This window comes from Sylvia atricapilla, chromosome 14 (assembly GCF_009819655.1).
Source record: "Sylvia atricapilla isolate bSylAtr1 chromosome 14, bSylAtr1.pri, whole genome shotgun sequence".
Taxonomy (NCBI): Eukaryota; Metazoa; Chordata; class Aves; order Passeriformes; family Sylviidae; genus Sylvia; species Sylvia atricapilla.
Genome location: NC_089153.1, coordinates 1135735 through 1155068, shown reverse-complemented (window position 1 = coordinate 1155068; position 19334 = coordinate 1135735). Strand labels below are relative to the sequence as shown.

The window sequence follows — 19334 nt, the reverse complement described above, 5'->3', positions numbered from 1 at the left end:
TTCTCTATTCTCCACTCATTTAGACCTTGCTACTGAACTGAGAGATGAAACCTAATCCAACATCCCTACAAAATTCCATTAAATTCCTGACTGTTTTCCCTCCCAGCAGAGCCAGCAGCCACAGGGAACCCCGCACCTTTTCCCTGTGGCAGCAGAGTCCTGCCCACGCAGCGTCACACGGGAGTGGGCACAGGGCACAGCAGCAGATGAAGATGCCTCACTCTCCCCCAAGCAGCCTGTGCTAGCTCCTAGCAGCTTCCAAACTGTCACAGTGCTGGAGATTCCAGCGATTCCTCTTCAGTCAGCACCAGGAACGTGCTCTGTCACTACAGGTTTTCACTCCTTCGCTCAGCTCCAGCTGCTGCTTAGGGGCTGAAGGCATGCTCTGCATAAGCAGCTTCACTGTGCTGGTCCTGGGACCTCAGTAGAGATTTCACAATGGCAAATATGATGTTTGCTTGGGAGATGCTGGTGCCAACAGCAGCTTCTTGCCTCCAGTTATGCAAGTGTTCAGCTCTGATCATTTCCTTTCTGACAGAATTGTTTTACTACAAAGGATATAGAAAAGAGGTGCATGGAAGACAAATCACAGGCAGCATGAGCAATTAGTGACTTATTTCTGTCACACTAAGGCTCCAGTTCACGGATGACGTCCTGAAAGAATACAGGAGCCATACTCAGGCTTATATCCAGTTAACTGTTCAGATGGATAGCCTGGTATGTTGCAACAAACTTCCAATTGATTCCTGCAATTTTCAGCTTCCAAAACTCATGCATGATTCCAACTGTATAAAGAAGACTGACTGGGTATCAAGAGTGCTTTAGAAGACACACATGCTCTTCCTCAAAAAGAGAACCTCCTCGATAACTAAGATTCATTTTTATATTCTGGCTGCAAAACTTTGAATTTGGAAAAAAAGGATGTGTCATGACCAGCAAGCTATTACTGTTACAAATAATAACCACTCATTCTGTCTTCACGTGGCTGTTTGTACATTTTATACCAAAACCCTGCACTAACACCATTTAAGATAACCTCCCAAATCAGAACAAGTAACTACCAGATCTGTAACTGCTGTATTTAGCTGCTCTGTGGGTCAGGACTGCGAGGCTCTGGCCATGCAGGACACCACACCTGCATTTCAAGCAAACAGCAACATCTCTCATGAGCTAATCCGTGCAGTGATGGCAACTTCAACCTCCTGAACCCAGCCCACCTCTCACACTGAAGCTGTAGGCTCAAACAATAGGCTCACACTGAAACACAACAAGGGGGCTCAGCCTGGAGACAGGATTTCAGAACCCAGGAGGGTCTTGTGCATCTGCTGGACCATTTGAATTAAGCTACCAAGAGCCTTTCCACCCTCAGTGCCTCTTTCTACTCTCGAGGCAGAAAGCTCTGTGAAGCTTCCCTAAAATCATTGAGAAAGAATTAAACAGCTTTCTGGCACTCACTGAACCACAGCACACATTTCAAACCCTAGGGACACACAGTCAGTGCAGATATAATAACTAGGCTGTGGCTTCAGAGCACGGCCCTTCAAAACCCAAACTATGCCAGCACAGGTTCCAATTACCAACCTTAAGTTAACAATGAATGCAAGAAGGGGCAACCTTTTAACAGGATAATTTTTGCCACAACTATACATTAAATAAGTAAAAGGTTGTTATAAATTAGTCCACTTTATTAGTTGGCAGAGGAATTTGCTATGGCTGCAAAATTGATTCTTGCTTAGCCTGCAAAACCTCATTGATGGCTGATAATAAAGGGAAAAGAAAACCTGGGGATTTTTGTTCTGATCTTCTTCGGCACTCAACCTTCAATAAAAAGTGCAGTTTATGCTAAAGAGTCAGAAATAACCAGAATCTGACCCCACTCAAACTGCATTTTCATTCCTAAATTGATATGCTGTTATGCAATACCCTTCAGTGCTTTTAGCTGACCACATCTTCAAAATCTAGCCTTTCATTAGCAATTTAAAACTGTCAGAATCCACAAATACTGGAGCTGTTGCAGCTGACACACGTTTGGGGGAAAAAAAAAAAAAAACAACCACACACCACAACACAAAAAAACACCAACTCCTTGTAATTATGGGGTTGATGAAAACTTACTTAAACACAGAGCAAACGGACAGCCTTGTATTACCAGAGACTAAATACCATATTCTTTCTCAGTTGCATGCTCAGCATAGCAGCAACTAAGGACTATGTAACAAAAATGTCTGTGTTTTAAGAACAGAAAAAGTCTTCCAGTTTCCTCCTTTTGCAAAACCTACTAGAAGCACCCACTGAAGCAAAAGGAGAACATGAGTGTGAAGACTCTTCAAAGTAAAATGGTTTTTTTTCTAAGTTTCCTATGAAAACTCCTTCAGAAGTCGTTTTGCAGTCCTCCACTTTGATTCAGAACACTTTGTCAGTCTTGGCTAAAAATTACAAAGCAGGTTTTTTTTAAAGAAAAAAGTAACAAACCCCACAGGTGATGAGGCCGAGATTTTCACTTTATGCTCAGGGCAACCTTCAGCAACATCTCAGCTCTAAACAATGAGTTCCTCTCACAGAAGAGCTGCACCATCACCACACGCCCTCTGACAACTCTCAACTTGCAGCTCCACCAACACACACCATGAGTTTGGGCGGGGGAAGGGGGAACTCACAAAAACCAACCCCAGAAGAAAGAGTGCACATGAATGGGCTGGTTTGGAGGAGTGAAGCACCTCTCGGGGCTGAGGCAGATGCTCTGACACCCCATCTCCTCAAGGCTGCAGACACTGCACCACTGGGGCACTGCCTGCTGACAACTTCACAGCTTCTCCAGAAGAGCAAAGCAAGGAAGAGTAAAACCACAGTGGTGTGATGAATTTTTGGATGCCTCCCAGAGCTCCTGCAGAGCCATAACCACCTTCTGTCAAGTACAAACTTGCTAAGGGTGCCCCACGGTGCATGGGAGTCAGAGCTAACCACGACCTGCCCGGGCAGGAATCCATTGGAGCCACTGCCTCTATAGATAGATGACCAATTAAAGCAACCTCTGTTAAAAAAAAAAGTCACTGTCCCACCCACATTCCATAAAAGCAACATGAAGGAACCAGGTTTGAAAAAATGGAGTCACTGCATAGATAGTCTTGCTGTGGGGGAAAAAAATAAATTAATGTAGTAACATAGTTTCTACTTAGTAAATGTCTAACTCACATCAGATTAAAGACACATTTTTCTCTCTCCACCCCTTCTTTTCACCCCCAGGAACAGGAAACATGACAAACCTAGAGAACAAAAACCAGATGAACTAAAAAATCCTGTTCCATTGGCTTTGCACCAGTGCTTTGCCTCTGGTTCTGCTGAACACTGCATCTTTCACTGACAGCCATTGACTTTCCCCTAGGCCCACAATAATACTCTGTTAATCAAATAATCATATTCAAATTGTCTTAACCAATTCTGTAAACTAAGTAAACCAGCTTAGAACACCTGACACTGAAGTACTGATGCATAAAAACCAGAAATTAACTTTTTCTCCTCGAGGTTATAAGCTTTGAGCCCTGCACAACTAATCTCCATTATTCTGTTTTGCTACAAATAAATCCTCTAGCTTTTTTTATTCTTTGTGCTACTCTTATTGGATTTTACGCAATTATTTTTAATCCCTAACCCCCAGCTAGGAGAGAGGGGAAAAACCCCCCTCTCACAATCATACTGCACTCTTCTCTGCACAAAGTCAGAGAGTTGTGACTGAGGACTCCACCAGCAGTGAAGTGTCAGGGAGTAACAAACACAGGCTCGTGCCCACTGTCCAAAGACTTCCCACATCTCCATTTTCAGGATGCACTGTTTAATGTTACTTAGGAGATGTGCTTCCAGCGGCAAGGGCAGTGGTTTCTAATTAAACACATCTTTGAAAGAGTGGAAGTGGCAGGAACTAGAAAGCCATAATTTGTACCAAAATTTAAACCATTCCAGAGCCTCTCCTAGAGCCAAAGCAGATTCCTGCTTTTTACTCAAAAATTATTCTGTATCTTTGATTTCACTTGTAACTTGTATGAAGTCACAAGGTTTCTAAATTTAAAAGCCATGAAGCCATCAGCTGAACATGGTGACCTGAGAGATGGCCTGCACCTGCAGCCAGGATTGCCAGAGGCAGCAGTCCTGTGGGCTCCTGCCAGCACTGGCCACTGTGGCCACCAGGCACATCTGCAGAACAGCCAGTCCAGGCTCCAGCTCCTGCCTCGGGAAGTGCCTAAACTGCTGGACCTTGGCAGAGAGCCTCAGGGAAGCAATGCTACTTGTTTGCTCTTCTCTCATGGTTTTATTGCTTTACTGCTTGCCTCTTGCTTTCCCTTTTAGGGATGGCTTTACACACTGCCACCACCCAGGAAAAAGGTGGGGGAGGATATGAGGGATGGAAGATAAATGACAATAAATTATTGTAGGGATCAGTATAAAAGAAAGCGGGAGGGGTCGGTTATTATGACCAGAGAACCAGGAGACACCAAACCCCATCCTAGAGTATCCATCACCCCACAAAGGCATCAAAGAGCCAGAGGATACTGCTCAACAGTGCAACAAGCAAAGCTTCTGCTTTATCCCCTACTTCAGTTGTGGGTAACAGTCAGCTCAGCCAAGACTAGGTGAAGGGCTTGTAACTTAGGGCCCCAGACAAGGGCTAGACTAATAAAAAGTTGATGGGACCAGTAAAACCAAAACCTCCTGATGAGGGTCACAGCAGGACAGACCTCTCAGCTAATAGCAATCAGAACACATCAAGCCCTCTGTGCACCACTTACAGTTCATTGTTCAACTTCTCACCTCTGAAATCAATAAATAATTGAAGTTTCAGGATGCTTAAACTCCAAAACACCTGGACATCAGATGCTGGTTGGAATGAGCTGTATGGTTTGTAAGTGGAGTTATTATGAGATGTGTCACTTGCACACACATCCACAGCCCATCATGAATTATCCAGGACCAGGAGCAACTCTTCAGCATTGAGCAGCAAGTCTCTCTAGGTCTTTAAGTCATGCTAAAAGAGATTAGTTTTACAAGTATACATTACAAGGACATACTTGCAAGAAAGAGGGCAAAAACTGGCAGCTTGTACATCTTGATTAGTTGCACTCACACCCACTTTCACCTTCTTGCTTCTGAGCACACCACAGCTCTGTCCTCTGCTGTTCAACAAGGCTGGCTCTGAATCCAATATTCCAGTCAATTAAAAAAAACATTTACCCACCTACAGCTTCAGCTGGAGATCTCAAGAGCACTTTGCTAAGATGAATACTGACCTGCTCAGTGTTACGCAGGTTAAACACCATTTTATAGGCACACAGCTCAGCCCTGTTTACATGAAAAATTCAACTGACCTTTGTGGCTCTGTAAAGCTACACTGCTAGTGCAGCCCTTGTGCAGACCATTTATTTAAGTGGATATTCTGTGCTCAGGTTGCATCAACCAGAGAAAGATACAGAAAAAGAAAACTCCCCCCTAGAACCTTAGCTCTGCATAGATATCACCTCTACAAGTGCCCAGAATCAAGTGAATGAAAACCCCGAGCCCTTGGGGAAGTGGGAACAGCAGTGGAAGGCGGAGCACTGAAAACCACAAAAGCCATCAAGGCCACATGTTCCTGACAGCATTGACCCTTACTGACTTAAATGAAAAGCCAAAAATTCAGTATTTACCTAAATGTCCTCTTGACCTTCTGCTGAACAATGGCAATGACAGAACTGTGGGGTCTACAATCTCCCCCCAGCTAACCTCCAGATTAAAAAAAAATTCTTCTGACCCCTGAGTACCTACCCACCTACGAAGCTCATTAGCTTCAGCCTCTTCCTTAAACTAGCTATTGAAGGCTACTTTAGAACAGGGTGCACGAACTGTACCTCTTCTACCACAATTTGCACCACAATCTCATTTGCTCCCCATCAACTCCTCCTCTGCTCAACATCAGCTCCACACAGAAATTCTCCTTAAGCATATACAGTCATATGCAGATCTACTCCATAATAGAGTACTGATTGCTGAGAAACTGGGCGTTCTTTGGGAAAAACAGTGCACCACAAGCTGAGAATCTCGCATTACGCCCAGTGCAATCCTACCTGCCACGCTGGTGCCAGCTCCTTGTCTGCTTTGCCCTCAAGCCCCTCACTGCAGGACTTTCACTCACTTTTGGGCTGTAACATCAACACTCCTCTGTCCTTGTGCCACTCCATGCACTAAAACAGAGCTGCCAGAGAACCAGCTGGCCCTCAGCTTGGCTTCATGGACACTGTTCTCTGCCTTGGGAATGGTTATTCCTTTAGCTACAGCTGGCCTCATGTTTGCTTTTTCCACCCCTGAGTTTATCACAGCATGGTTTGGGTTGGGAGGGACCTGAAACTCTACATGTTCCAAGCCAGCGATGGGCAGGGACACCCACCACCAGCACAAGTTGCTCCAAGCCCTGTCCTTCCTGGCCTTGGACAATTCCAGGGATCTAGGGGCAGCCACAGCTTTTCTAGGCACTCTGTGCCAGGGCTTTCCCACCCTCATAGCCAAGAATTTTCCCCAATCTCCCATCCAGCCCTGCCCTCTGGCAGCGGGAAGCCATTCCCTGTGTCCTGTCCCTCCGCCCCTTGTCCCAAGTCCCTCTGCAGCGCTCTTGAGGCCCCTTTGGGCACTTGGGAGGGGCTCTGAGGTCACCCCAAAGCTTCTCCTGTGTAGGTGAACAATCCCAGCTCTCGCAGCCTTTCCTGCCAGCAGAGCTGCTCCATCCCTCTGCTCATCCTGGAGCCTCCTCTGGCCTGGCTCCAGCAGCTCCAGCTCCTTCCTGTGCTGGGCCCCGGGGCTGGGGCAGCTCTGCAGGTGGGCTCTCACCTGAGAGGAGGTGGAGAATCCCTGCCCTCGGTGCTTTGGCTAAGCCCAGGATACAGGCATTGATCGCTGCATTTAAAGCCTTTCGGAAGAGGCTCTTGGGAGTCTAACTGATTAATAAGTAGCTGTCTTGTAAATTAGAGAAATTATAACAGAAGGGAATGTCAGACTGGGAGAGAATTTCACTTTGCAAACTGTGTTAGTTTAGATCTGTGTATTGAATAATTTCTATCACTTCACAAAGCATGTGGAAAAAAGCTTATTCCTCTAATTCCACTAGAGATATTTATAAACACAAACAAAGGACTAACAGATGTTTTCTGTAGTACATCTGGGATTAACAAGCAAAAAGTATGTAATCATATTGAGAAAAAAGGTAGCTAGCTCTTTAAATCCATCAGTCACAAGGAATTATGAATCATACTTAAGTATCAGATTTGCCAGTAGAAGAGTCTGGACTAACCTTCTGCACACCAGAAATCACAGTTACACCCATTCTCACCCTGACTAGCAGATAAGGAGTCTCAGTCACTTGAGGCGAATGATCCCACTTCCAGCTGCAGTGACCACATTCCTCCTGTAACTCCTTCACCTCAATAAATCCATCTGCACCCAGTTCTGCTTCGTGACACAGCAGGCCGCTCAGTGCCTGTCTTTCCAGAGGAGCTCATGCAGTCAGAGTGCTAGCACACAGTTTTGTGGTAGCTCTATTTTAAATCTCATTTGCTGGATTAAAATAGTATGGAGTTAAAAGTAGTAATTATCAAACATCTGCACTTTCTCTAAAGCTGCAATGCCATTTAACCAATGCACGAGCTATAAACTCACTGAATGGAGCTATTCCAGATTAGCTGTAGAACAGTTCGGGTGCATTCCCGGAGCAGTAACGGATCCCATTCCTCAAGGTCATACTTTCAACACTTAAGTTCTACAGCACAAGATGTTAAGTGATCCAAGTTAAGGCACAAGAGCAGGAAGCCCCATCCCTGGAAGCATTCAAGGCCAGGATGGACAGGGCTTGGAGCAGGGCAGGGTTTGGGCAGGAAGGTGTCCCTGCCCATGGCAGCGGAGTGGAACCAGATGAGCTTTAAGGTCCCTTTCAACCCAAACCAGTCTCTGACTCATCATTATGCTGACAAAATGACACTCAGTCCTCTTGTATTGATCATGTTTCCTTTAGTGTCCAGCAAAGCTGAGAGATGCCATTAACACAGAAGTCAGCAAGTCCTGCTCTGGCCCCAGAGGCACCACGACCACACGGGCCCTCGCTCCAGCCCAGCCCCACTGCCCACCCGTGATGAGCAGGCTGGTTTGGCCACTAAGTATTTCTGTGGCCATTCTATGCATACGACAGGTCAGTCAGAAACCAAACAGTAACAGCAGACGTAAATTCAAGGCAGGCCTGAAGTCCCACTAAAGTGTGTTTCCGGCTCATAAACATTTCTACTTAATGTGGATTCCTTTGCAAGATCTTTTTCTCGATCTTACTGCTGCAGAAGGAAGATAATCATGCTGCTGAAAAAACACAAATTACTTCTCTATTACATCTCACAGTTAACTTTATTAGACCAACAAAAGCCCCATGAAGAAGCTGCACATTAATGCCTATCCTTACAAGTGTCAGTACAGAAATGCTGATGTTTCAAAGCCTGAAGATTCACTGTGAGGAAAGTATTACATTTGTATTTTAAAGCATCAGTTTGAGCACGGGATTTCTAATCTCTGCCCACTGCGCTCCCCCCGGCCACCTTGTGTAAACTTTAAATCTCCGATGCAGAGGCCTATTATTAGAGCTGGCTGAAAACAAACTAAAGACTGAAGGCACATTGTTATGGAAAAGGTTAGGGCAAAGCCTTTCTAAAAACAAAACCTACTAAACCTTTGTCTGTTTCCGCTGAGAAAAAGTCAAAACATTTCCGTGATGCTTCAGAAACTGTTTCTTTGAAAATGACGAAGGGTGACTCAACATCAAAGTATGTCCTTTAAACAACATGTTTCGATTCAGAAGGGGGAAGTAAGTACAACAAAACACTTCATGTGGCCTTGGTGCCCCAAGATAGAGCAAAGACTGCACGTAGCGTAAAATGAGCTAGGCTTTCACCTTCACCAACACAATCCTGCCTACAAAGCAACCCAGAACTGAAACAAACAACCCCAGAGCCAGGCTGGTGTAGCCAGCAGGACTGAGGAGTGCAGCCTCTCCCACCTCCCCAGTCCCAGGGCAGGAAAAACACAGGAAACCAGCAACCAGCGCAGAGTGACTGAAGCATGCAGAAAACACCTTCTGCACAACTCCCATCCCCCCCGCCCCCAAAAAAAAAAAAAAAAAAAAAAAACCAAGAGACAAAGCCAAACAAGGGGGGAAGGGCAGCAAAGAGCTCCCAGACTAGTTCGATACAGATGGTCCAGACACGCCTGGAGTGATAACTCCGAGAGCTGGGCTGCGAACACGGTCGTGGGGCTGGGTGAGGCTGACCCATGATCGATGACCCTCGCCAGAGGGCACCTCCTGGGCAGGGCTGGCGAGCCAAGGGCAGACGGGCAGGGAACCGTGCCTTGATCGCATCCGATTCTTCACTAAACACAACTGGAACACACACACTTTCCTGAAAACTTTCGGCCTGGAAGATTCTAAGCGTTTTGAGCTGGTATGAGCAATGGCTAACAGGCGGGTGGCCCCCGCTGCCCAGGAACCCCGCGGCCACAGGCAGCAGACCCAGGGGCAGCACATACCCCGGGAGCGGACGCGCTCTCCATACTTTTTGTCCGGGAAAAGTAGCACGAAACTTTCTGTCAGCACAGGAGAGGCTCTGGCCTCCCAGCACAGGAGGGGACTGGCGGCGGGTGTCAAAAACGTGGCGGGGCCAGGCGGGGCGGCGGGCTCCCGGCTCTCCGCGCACGGGATCAGCAGCACGGCCGGCGCTGGAGGAGGGCTCGCTCCGGCCGCGCCTCCCGGACACACCGCGGCTCCGAAAGGCACGGAGCGCTCCCGGGGGCTCCCGGCCGTGCCCGGCCCTGCCCGCACCGGGGAGCGCCGCCGGGGCGCCTCGGCCGCCCGGGGAGGGGCCTGGACACCGCCCCGCCGCACCGAAACTTCGCCGGGAGCGGCCCGGCCGCGCTTTTCCCCCCGCGGAACGCGCTCGGCGGCCCCAAACACCGCGGGCCCCACCGCCGCGGCGCAAGGCGGCCTCCCCAGCCGGGCCCGGCCCCTGCCCACGCGCGGCCCGCTCCGCTCCCGCCCTCCGCCCCCCGCCCCGGCCCCGCGGCAGCACGGCCCGGCCGAGCCCGGCGCCCAAAAGTTTCTAAGTACGAGATCCACAAGTTTACCGGGGCAGAGCTGGGCTGGGATGGTGGCGGCCGCCCTGGCTGCGCTCGGCCCCGCCGCTTTGTCCCGTCCCGCGGAGGAAATGGGCTCTTCCGGCGCCTCCCCGCCCGGCCCGGCCGCTCTTCCCGGCACCGCCCGCCGCGCCGCCCCCGCGCCCTGCCGGCGCCGCCCGCCCGCAGGTGAGGGACGGCGGGGGCGCCACGGGCTCCCCTCAGCCCGGGCGGGGACGGCACAGGGCTCCCCTCAGCCCGGGCGGGGACCGGCGGGGACAGCACAGGGCTCCCCTCAGCCCGGGCGGGGATGGCACAGGGGATCCCCTCAGCCCGGGCGGGGATGGCACATGGCTCCCCTCAGCCCGGGCAGGGACAGCACAGGGCTCCCCTCAGCCCGGGCGGGGACCGGCGGGGACAGCACAGGGCTCCCCTCAGCCCGGGCGGGGACAGCACAGGGCTCCCCTCAGCCCGGGCGGGGATGGCACATGGCTCCCCTCAGCCCGGGCGGGGATGGCACAGGGCTCCCCTCAGCCCGGGCAGTGACAGCACAGAGGATCCCCTCAGCCCGGGCGGTGACAGCACACGGCTCCCCTCAGCCCGGGCGGGGAGCGGCGGCACAGGGGATCCCCTCAGCCCGGGCGGGGAGCGGCGGCACAGGGGCTCCCCTCAGCCCGGGCAGGGACAGCACACGGATCCCCTCAGCCCGGGCGGTGACAGCACAGGGGATCCCCTCAGCCCGGGCGGGGACGGCACAGAGGATCCCCTCAGCCCGGGCAGGGACAGCACACGGATCCCCTCAGCCCGGGTGGTGACGGCAGGGTGCCTTCAGCCCGGCAGCACGGGGCGGGACCCCCTCAGAGCGGACACAGAACCGCCCGGGCCCCGCGGCGGAGCCTGGCACAGCTCCGCTCGCTCCCTGCGCCGACGGGCAGCCGCCCCTCACAGCCCCGGCTCTTAGGCTGCCACTTTTGAGATAGAATCAACAACTTCGTGGTCAAAATCTGGCCTTGCCCTCCTAAGTGCAGCATGCCGAGGGGCTTTGGAGAGAGGGGAGGGGATGGATGCAGGGGTTTGAAGGAGACATAGGGAAAGTTGTAGTTGGGTTCCCCCTGGATTTGTAAAATGGTGTTTTGTTTTGAAAACACAGATATTTTCACCCTCCTGAAAGCTGCTGTTTTTATGAAAAGCCTTGTTTTCATCCAAATTACTCTAGTAACAGGACTGCAGGTAAGAGGAAATCCCAGGGTACAAGCAGGGCCACAGAAACCCCTCTAAGAAGAGAGGAAGGTTTTGGGAACCCAGCCTTGACCTGCGGACCTGCAGGTGGAGAAACTTGTCTTTATCTGGTAATTTGTTTCAAAGTTTTCTTTGAAAAGTCTCAGTGAGCCTGTTGTGAGAGAGAGCAATTGTTTTTGCCCTGCAACAAATTACAATTGTGGGGCTTTCTGTGGTGTTTTTTGAGATAGTTTTTAATACAAATCTCTCACAGAACCTACACACGTACTGGATTGTAAAGACAACTGAATAAATTTAATACATTTCATGACTCATTTTCCAGCACTTCTGAGATACCTGAATCTATACACTCTGTCCTTTGTTATTAAGTGAAAAATATAGAGATTGAGTAACCTACAATGAAGATTCATTCAAGGTATGTAACTGATTGAGGGGTCCGGCCCGAGGTCAGTGTCACAGCACAGGTGACCACACCATGGTCAGGACTGTAATTTTCCTCCACATCCTGGTTCAATGGGATTTGCAGGGCTGTGTTTCCCATCTTTGCCATATTCCTGCAAGCCTTTCCTGCAGGAACGCCGTGTCTTGCAGTGAATTAGATTGCATTTTTCCTTCCTGCAGTTTGAATCCAAGGAAGAGATCCAAGACCAGAAAGTAAGCAGAGTACTGCTGTTTTATAATCCAGACAGAAAATAGGGATCAAGAGCCCAGCTTTGTCTATGAGTGAAATTAGTCCAAAGAACGTGAGATCTGTTATTATGAAACTGAGATACATATTATTAAAAAAAAAAATAAAATACAGGTCTTCAGTGTCTCAACAAACAGACTCTCCTATGGAAACACATGGAAAACAGATTTTTTAACTTTGTTGTATTTCCTGCTTATACCAAACCATTAATATTTGGTGTCAATTGCACCAGGGATCCAAACTACTCATTTCTGTCTGTAGCATACTCTCAGTAAAAATGGAGTTTACACTTCAATAGCTTGCTTTCTTTCATTACTCCTTTTAATATCATGTCTTGGCCTCCTGTGGTGTCTTCCACATTCGGCAGTTCTGTATGCCTGACATCCTTTCAGGACAAAATGTCAGATTAAAAAAAAATCCTTTTTAAACCTACAGATTCAAAAGTCGAAGGCCTGGAGTTGTAGAGAATCACATGTTCTGCACTGCACCACTGAAAAGTCAAGGGAGAAGTAGGAGATAAGCTGGCAGCTCTGTTGGTTCATGGAGTGAGTTAAAAGGCTCGGCAAACAAAACATAAAATTATGTAAAAATAGAGCCAGCTAGCTTGAGATTGGACTTTGTCTCTTAATTAACAGCTCTCTCTGAATCACAGCACTGGGCTCTGTCAACAAGACTAAAATGCAGGGGGTGTTCAGACAGGCACCCAGCAACAGTAGCTCACACCTCCCATCCAGTCCATGCCATTGGCAGCTTGAAATCTAATGCATTTTCTGAAATGAATTACACGTCTGCTGCTTGACCTCAAATCTTCCTGTAACTGTGTTTGTGGTTTTGTAATCCCATTTTCCTGGTGGTTTTTAAAATGTTCTTCTTGCCCTTTTTCACTGGGTGAGATCGCAGGGTAAGCCAGGGGAGAGGCCAGGGAGAGGGAGGTGAGGTGGCCGCACTGATTCTGTGGGGGGTTGTTTGTGTAAAATCAGCGAAAGCTCCCGGTCTTACCCGGTGAGGACGATCCAAGGCGCAGCAGAGCAGAGCGGCGCTGGCGGCTGCGCACTCCTGGCAGGTGTGTGCACAAGGGCAATCCCTGGCCAGGGCCACCTGGAGACACCGTGTGGGTGTAGCCACCGCAGGGGAGCTGCATCTTCCTGTAAATCCTGGGCTGGCTCTGTGTAGGAAGGGGTTTCTTTATGTAGCACCTGCTGGAGCTTCACTGTCTGCCAGTTCCAGTGTACACAGGGTCTAAATGATGTGCCTCTCGTGGAAATGGATCTTCTATTTCTGTTGTTGAAGGAAAATAGTTGCTCCATCCATTTGTGCTTCATTTCAAAATGTTTGTTTGGTCTCTGTGGTTTTGTGTTTTGTTTTGGGGGATTTTTTTTAAAGTGGTTTCATTTTGCTATTTGCGAGAAGTAAGCATTGCACCTCTCACGTCAGTTTCAAAGACAGGACTGCTGGGGCAGGAGATGGTGAGGGGATTGAGAGGGATGAGAGAAAGAAGGAAGTAAAAAAGAATGATGAAAAGATATAGAATGTCGTAATGGCAAGCTGAACGTCCTGCCAGAGGGGCTGAATGGGCAGTAGGGACCAAGAGAGAGGAAAACTCCGAATACTCCAGAGGAATCTGCAGGTTCAAACAGCAGCCACCTGAGGCTCTCTGCAGGCTGATGTCATGCTGGGCGATGGGGACAGCCCCAGGGGACAGCTGCTGTGCCACCAGCTGTGTGACTGCGAGCAGCAGTCACCGAGCACAGCCCTGTCACGCCCTGTCCCTGGGCTGCCAGCGAGGGCCAGGAGCAGGGCAGGGACTCGCAGCCCGTGAGCTTTGCTGTAGGGGTCACCCCAAAATGCGGGTCCATCGAAGACTGGGGGCTCTGATGAGGTCAACAATGTAGCAAAGTGACAAAATGAGCATCTGGCACCAATATCTCGTGTATGCTAAGGCACCAACTCCTGGGGGCTCTGCAGTGTTCATCTCAGTGTTCCATGCAGCTAGGAGGCATCGCCATTCCTTTTCAGGGCTTGGATACATAATGAACTAAGATTGTCTCGCAATATCCAACTAAGAATGAACATGTGCACAGCCAGAAATCAAATGTCCTGGGGCAATGCATGGTTCAGGCAGGACCCTGGAAATGCTGGTAGGTGGTGCTTCTAGAGGGACTGCAGGTACACAGCCTGAGCTGGGACTACAACACCCACCTTGGTGAAATAAACCTCAGGCAGGAGGAGAAGGGATTTACCAGCACACCTGCAGCTACAGTGCGGCTCCCTGGCACTGTTGGCAGCGCAGGGATCAGACTGGTTGATGGCTGCAATGCCTCTGAGATCAGCACTGGTTCTCTGAGAGCTGCAGCCGCAGCCGCAGTGCTCCCAGTGCCAGGACTGTGCTCCCCATCACTGCCACCCTCTCCAAGGAAAACTGTCTGCTAGAAACATGCCCCGGTTCATAATCAAGAAGCCTCTGGATCATAAGTGAAACACTCTCTTCCTGCACTATCAAATGCTCCTGGGCCCTCCAGCAAGAGAAGCAATCTATAAGGCCAGTGTGGCCCGGAGCAGAAGGGCTGAGCACAGAGCAGCATTCCCCCGCACGCACACTACAGCACATGCCCGTGCTGCCAGGAAAAAACAGGCAGAAACTGTAATGAGGGGGGATTATGCCATCCCAAAAGGCTCAGCGTGAACTGGGTTCACTAGTTGCTGTTCCTAGCTCGAGTAGTTTGCATTCACCTCCAGGTTCACATAGGCTTTGTGTAATAAACTGTCATAGCCCCGGAGAAGGGAACATTCAAAAAAGCGCCCCGAGGCAATGCATAGCAGAAGCCTGAGAATCTTCCTGCATGAGTCACTGACCTCCACACACTGCATCTATTTCAGCCTTTAATTAATAAGGTTTTACATTTCTATGGCACTTTCCATCTGGAAAGATCCGAAAATGCTGCAAAGACTAAGGGGTGTACAGCACCGTTGAAATGTGGTTCCTGTAGAGGTGGGACTGTGAGAGCTTAGCCAAGGGCACAGGGGAAAAAGGTTCTTAATTTTAAATGCAGCCTGTTACGTCACTGAGTGTTTCATATCTGTGGAGAACAGACAAAAAGATTTTAGTTTCTAAGGCATCGCTTGAGTAAATAACATTGTAGATTGCTTTTGTTATCCAAGGAGGATGCGGTGCAAAACAAGTACTGAGTGATCTTAATTTGGGGTGTTAAAGGGTCACAGCTGAAGCTACAAATTTAAACCATCATTGGATCAAGGCTTTTCTGCCTCCTGATAATTTATTTCCAAATGTTAGACACAGAGCGGGAGCCAGTGGAGGAAACAAATCCCACCCTGATGGCACCTTAACCTGCATCCGGAACACCAAACCCTCGCACATTCCCTGAAAGCTCCTGAGGCAGGATCATGTGAGGCTTCAGCAGGGTCAAAACAAGCCCCAAGCAGCAGGTGGGGCAATGGAGAAAACCAAGAGGAAAGAGGCCTCCTGTCCCAAGGCTGACACAGCCCCCGAGAGGAGCCAGGGCTTTGCTGAACCCGTACAGATCCTTTCATTTTTGTTTCTAAAGATTAAACAAGTCCAGTCACTCTGCTCAGCAGATGAACAGGGCCTGGCTTCCATAAGGGCAGCCGAAAGGACTGTCAGCCACAGCTGGCATCCTTCTTACTAAATAGTTGGCCAAAGTGGGCTGGGAGCGCTTGACCACAAAGAGTTTTCAAAGGAATGTCAAATTTCTCTTTTTCTCAGTGTGATTCTAAACTATTTTTATCTACCTCTTTCTGGAAGAGAGACACGGGCATTGCCACGGCTAGTCGTAAACTTTCATTACTTCCCGAGGAGAAATTGCAGGGAAATTACAGGCTAGTGCACTCTTTTTATGTCTCCCCTGCTCCGGGCATGTCAGCACTGCTGCATTCCAGTCTTCCCCCAACACATTCCTGTCTCCCAGTCCTGTCCCCTCCCCGCCTGCTGATGGACATTAATGACCTCCCTCCTTAATTAACACATTGAGCACCACTGTCAGCACGAGATGAGTCCCCAGTGCCGTGTCAGTGCTGGGAAAACTCTCTGTATGCAGGCTGGGATCAATGCCGACTCCCCCTCCATCCCAGTGTGCCCCTTGGCACCTGAGCTGCACCTGCCCCTGTGCCAGGGTGAGGGCAGGGCAGTGGGGGCACACGGAGCCTGTGGCTGCACCATTCCTGGTGTTCCCTTCCCTGTGTGCTCCTGAGCTCGCACGTGCCATGCAGAGCTCCATGCTGCTTCTCCAGCCACACAAAGCTGTGTGGAGAAACACCCTTAATCCTTCACGTTTCAGTATTTACAAGGAGCTGTCAGTAGCAGATATTAATTATCCCTCTCCCATAAAGATGAACACCTACAAGCAGTTTCTATACTGTTGTAGGATTAGGGAAACTGAGGTAGAGTAGATGAGTGTTCCGATCCCTGCAGCTCCTGCCGCAAGCTCTTCTCCCTGCCATTCCAGCCCCGAGTCCAAGGGCTGTCTGTAGTGCACCAGAGGTCCCTGAGCCTGGAAATCCCACACCCACGTGGCTTTTCAGGCATGGAAACCTCATCCAAAGGGAGAAATTCTGTCGTCAAGGTGAAAAGCATTGCTACTGAAATGTGATCAAAGAGAGAGTTATCAACTTAAGTGTACTCAGGAGTTTCTGTTCCAGACAGAATTATCAACAAGAAACCAATCTTATGAGGTAGCTGCTATTGATAGGGAAATAAAAGGAATACAGTTCTTACCAGACAGACCTAAGTTGCTCCAAATTGCTGTCAGCTTGAAATATCTTGCTGGCAATTTGTTTCCAAATTCTTTCTCCCTAAATTTGATTTGTTGCTGTACACTGGATGATCTATTCTGCACAGCACCTCAAAGAGCATTCCCGTTGTCCTCTCCCTGATTGTTTGTGAGCTATCACTTCTGGGAGTTGGCAGCATTTATTATAAAAAGGGACATCATTGCCTGAAAAGCAGACTTTTGTCTGAGGCTGTGGTATCTGCTGCCCTTACAAATAGCAGCTGAGATTACTGGGAGGAAAGTCATCAAGGAAAAAACACTTTTCCTCCCCATCTTTGAGCTTGTCCACATGGACAAGCAGCCACTCTGTGTGTCAGTACCCTGGGGCAGGGGAAAGATGGGGTACCATTTTCTAAGAAGACCTGAATAAACCCTTTCATCAGGATCCCTTTTAACCAGGATAAAATCCTGCCTCCTGTGGTATTGTACCAGGAGCAGGAACATCACACCCAGCAATTTTTTTTCTGCTGATCTCTGCTCTTTCTTATGTGAAGGAGGAAGAGAGAACTCTGACTTATGAAGCATCCTGCTGGATTCAGAGGTCTCCTACATGGTGTGTCTGGGGCTTTCCTCGGCGTCAGCAATTGCCCTCAGCTCTCCAGAGGATTTCTACACACTTGACACAGAGGCAGAAATGTGAAACTCCACCTCACCTCTCCGCCAGAATCGGCACAGCCTGCATGTGGGTGACAATGAGGAGAGCAGTAGCCTTGCCTTGGCTTTCTCTTTCAAGAATAATAATGTGTCTTCTCCTGTCCTTACTCTGCTTAACCCACTCTGTCCAATGGTTTAAGCAAATCCAAGGAAATTCTGTTTGAGGATGAGGAGCTGCCTCAGCTTATTTACTTGGTTTCAAGGCATGGGCAGAACAGAGAGACCTGGCTTCCCAGAAATAAAGGCTTTCACTCATCTTGTGTATATGGGCACATTAGATAAAAAAGAAGAAAGGTATTTCTGGATCTTTCTAGGAATGTATGGGCAATTTTAGCATATTTCTGCTCTCCAGCCTGTTGGTAGTACCCATAGGTGACATTGCTGTGGGTAGGGCACTGCAGGCACCATGTCAGATGCTTCAGGTCACCCAAGAGTTCATGCTGCACCTTGGACAGGTTTTGGTGCTATCCAGAACATGGAGAGAACTGGAGAGTTGGGAGCTGGTGGAAGGATTTCACTCTACCCACGTAGGCACCGGAAAATTAATAATTGTTGCACATGCTTGAGAGCAGCCCAAAACACAGTGCTAATTCAGCTGGCTGTAATTCTGCCACACAGTTTACTCTGACATCGCATCAGGGAAAGCTCCACTTAAGCAATTGTAACATCACTGAAAGGATGGAATTAAGAAAAAAGGAGAGGGAACATAAACCTCCCACTATTGTTATTTTCAGAAAGCAATAACAGGAAGAGCCAGTTAAAAGGCCTTGGGGCTCTGAGCTGTTATTCCTCCCTGGAAACCTGCCACGTAATACACAGAAAAACCCTGAACCGTGTGTGGGGGCTGCTCCGTGCCCACCACGGGGGCGTGGGCCCGTGCCTGGGGCACGTGAGCCTATTCCCATGGGCAGGTCCCCACGGAGGGCTCCCTTCCCACCCCAACTGTGGCTACCCTGAGCATTTTCTCTGCTCCAGACAATCCTGCAGCTGCTCCAGAGGAGCATCTCCCAAGTGCCATGGGCAGGGCTGGATCACCTCTGTCTCCTCATGCACAGGTATTGCAGCAGGGCTGCTCAGGAACCAGCAATTTTTCCTCTTTGCAGGAGCAGGGTGAGCCTTTCTGAGGTGACCGAGTGCAGGTGTCAGCCAGGCAGGAGCAGCACAAATCAATCTCTAACTGCTTAAAAATATATCTGTATACCAGATCTGAACCCTTTCCTCCCGAGTCTTGTGGCAGAAATGGAGTTTTAAAATGCTCAATTATTTATAGCTGAAATGCTGAGGGAAAAAAAATAACCTCATTTGTAGTGCTGGAGCAGAACATGGTCCCCATCACCCACTCCTTGCACAATGCCCAAGAGTCATGAGATCTGGACAGGGGTATGAGGAACAAGGAGCAAGTAGTGCCAGAAAGCAGGGTGCTAGCACCCCAAAGCACAGCCAGTTCACTCAGGGACGTGGGCAAACCCAAATCACGACAAGCCTGAGGTGTCCCAACTGTTCCTTTCATGTCTGAGTGGTCATTATAAACCATTAGGTGGGGTGGGTGGTTCCTTAAGTACAGGCTTCTCCTGGCAGACCAGGGGGAACGGACAGGTTTTGTAGACCCACAGATGCTGTGTCAAAGGGATACTTTGGAGAATTAACAGCTTTCGGGAGGGAACCTGTGGGAGTTCCTCCAGTGGAGGACTGTCTGCCTAAGCGTGTTACTGTTTTTCTCTCCCTGTGTTTTGGAAGAGCTGCTGCTTGCCAAAGGCCTGGCACAGGGAGTGGGCACTGCAGGTCTC

The 19334-nt window shown here is 49.3% G+C and overlaps 1 protein-coding gene and 1 long non-coding RNA gene across 3 annotated transcripts in view; one reads left to right on the top strand and one right to left on the bottom strand.

Moving 5' to 3' along the window:
* CTNNA1 (catenin alpha 1) overlaps positions 1-10275 on the bottom strand; it is a 116318-nt gene extending 106043 nt beyond the window's left edge. Inside the window, exon 1 of one of the 2 annotated variants that reach the window (XM_066328859.1) lies at positions 10174-10275. The gene's annotated coding sequence lies outside the window, so the exon portion shown is untranslated. Of the gene's footprint in view, positions 1-9579; positions 9601-10173 lie in introns of those variants that run through there. The other variant, XM_066328860.1, reaches the window with a different exon arrangement.
* Positions 10224-17454, top strand: LOC136367349 (uncharacterized). Its single transcript, XR_010744685.1, has 3 exons — positions 10224-10350; positions 12022-12054; positions 17388-17454. It is a non-coding gene; the product is annotated as an uncharacterized lncRNA (long non-coding RNA).
* The last annotated feature ends 1880 nt before the right edge of the window (positions 17455-19334 follow it).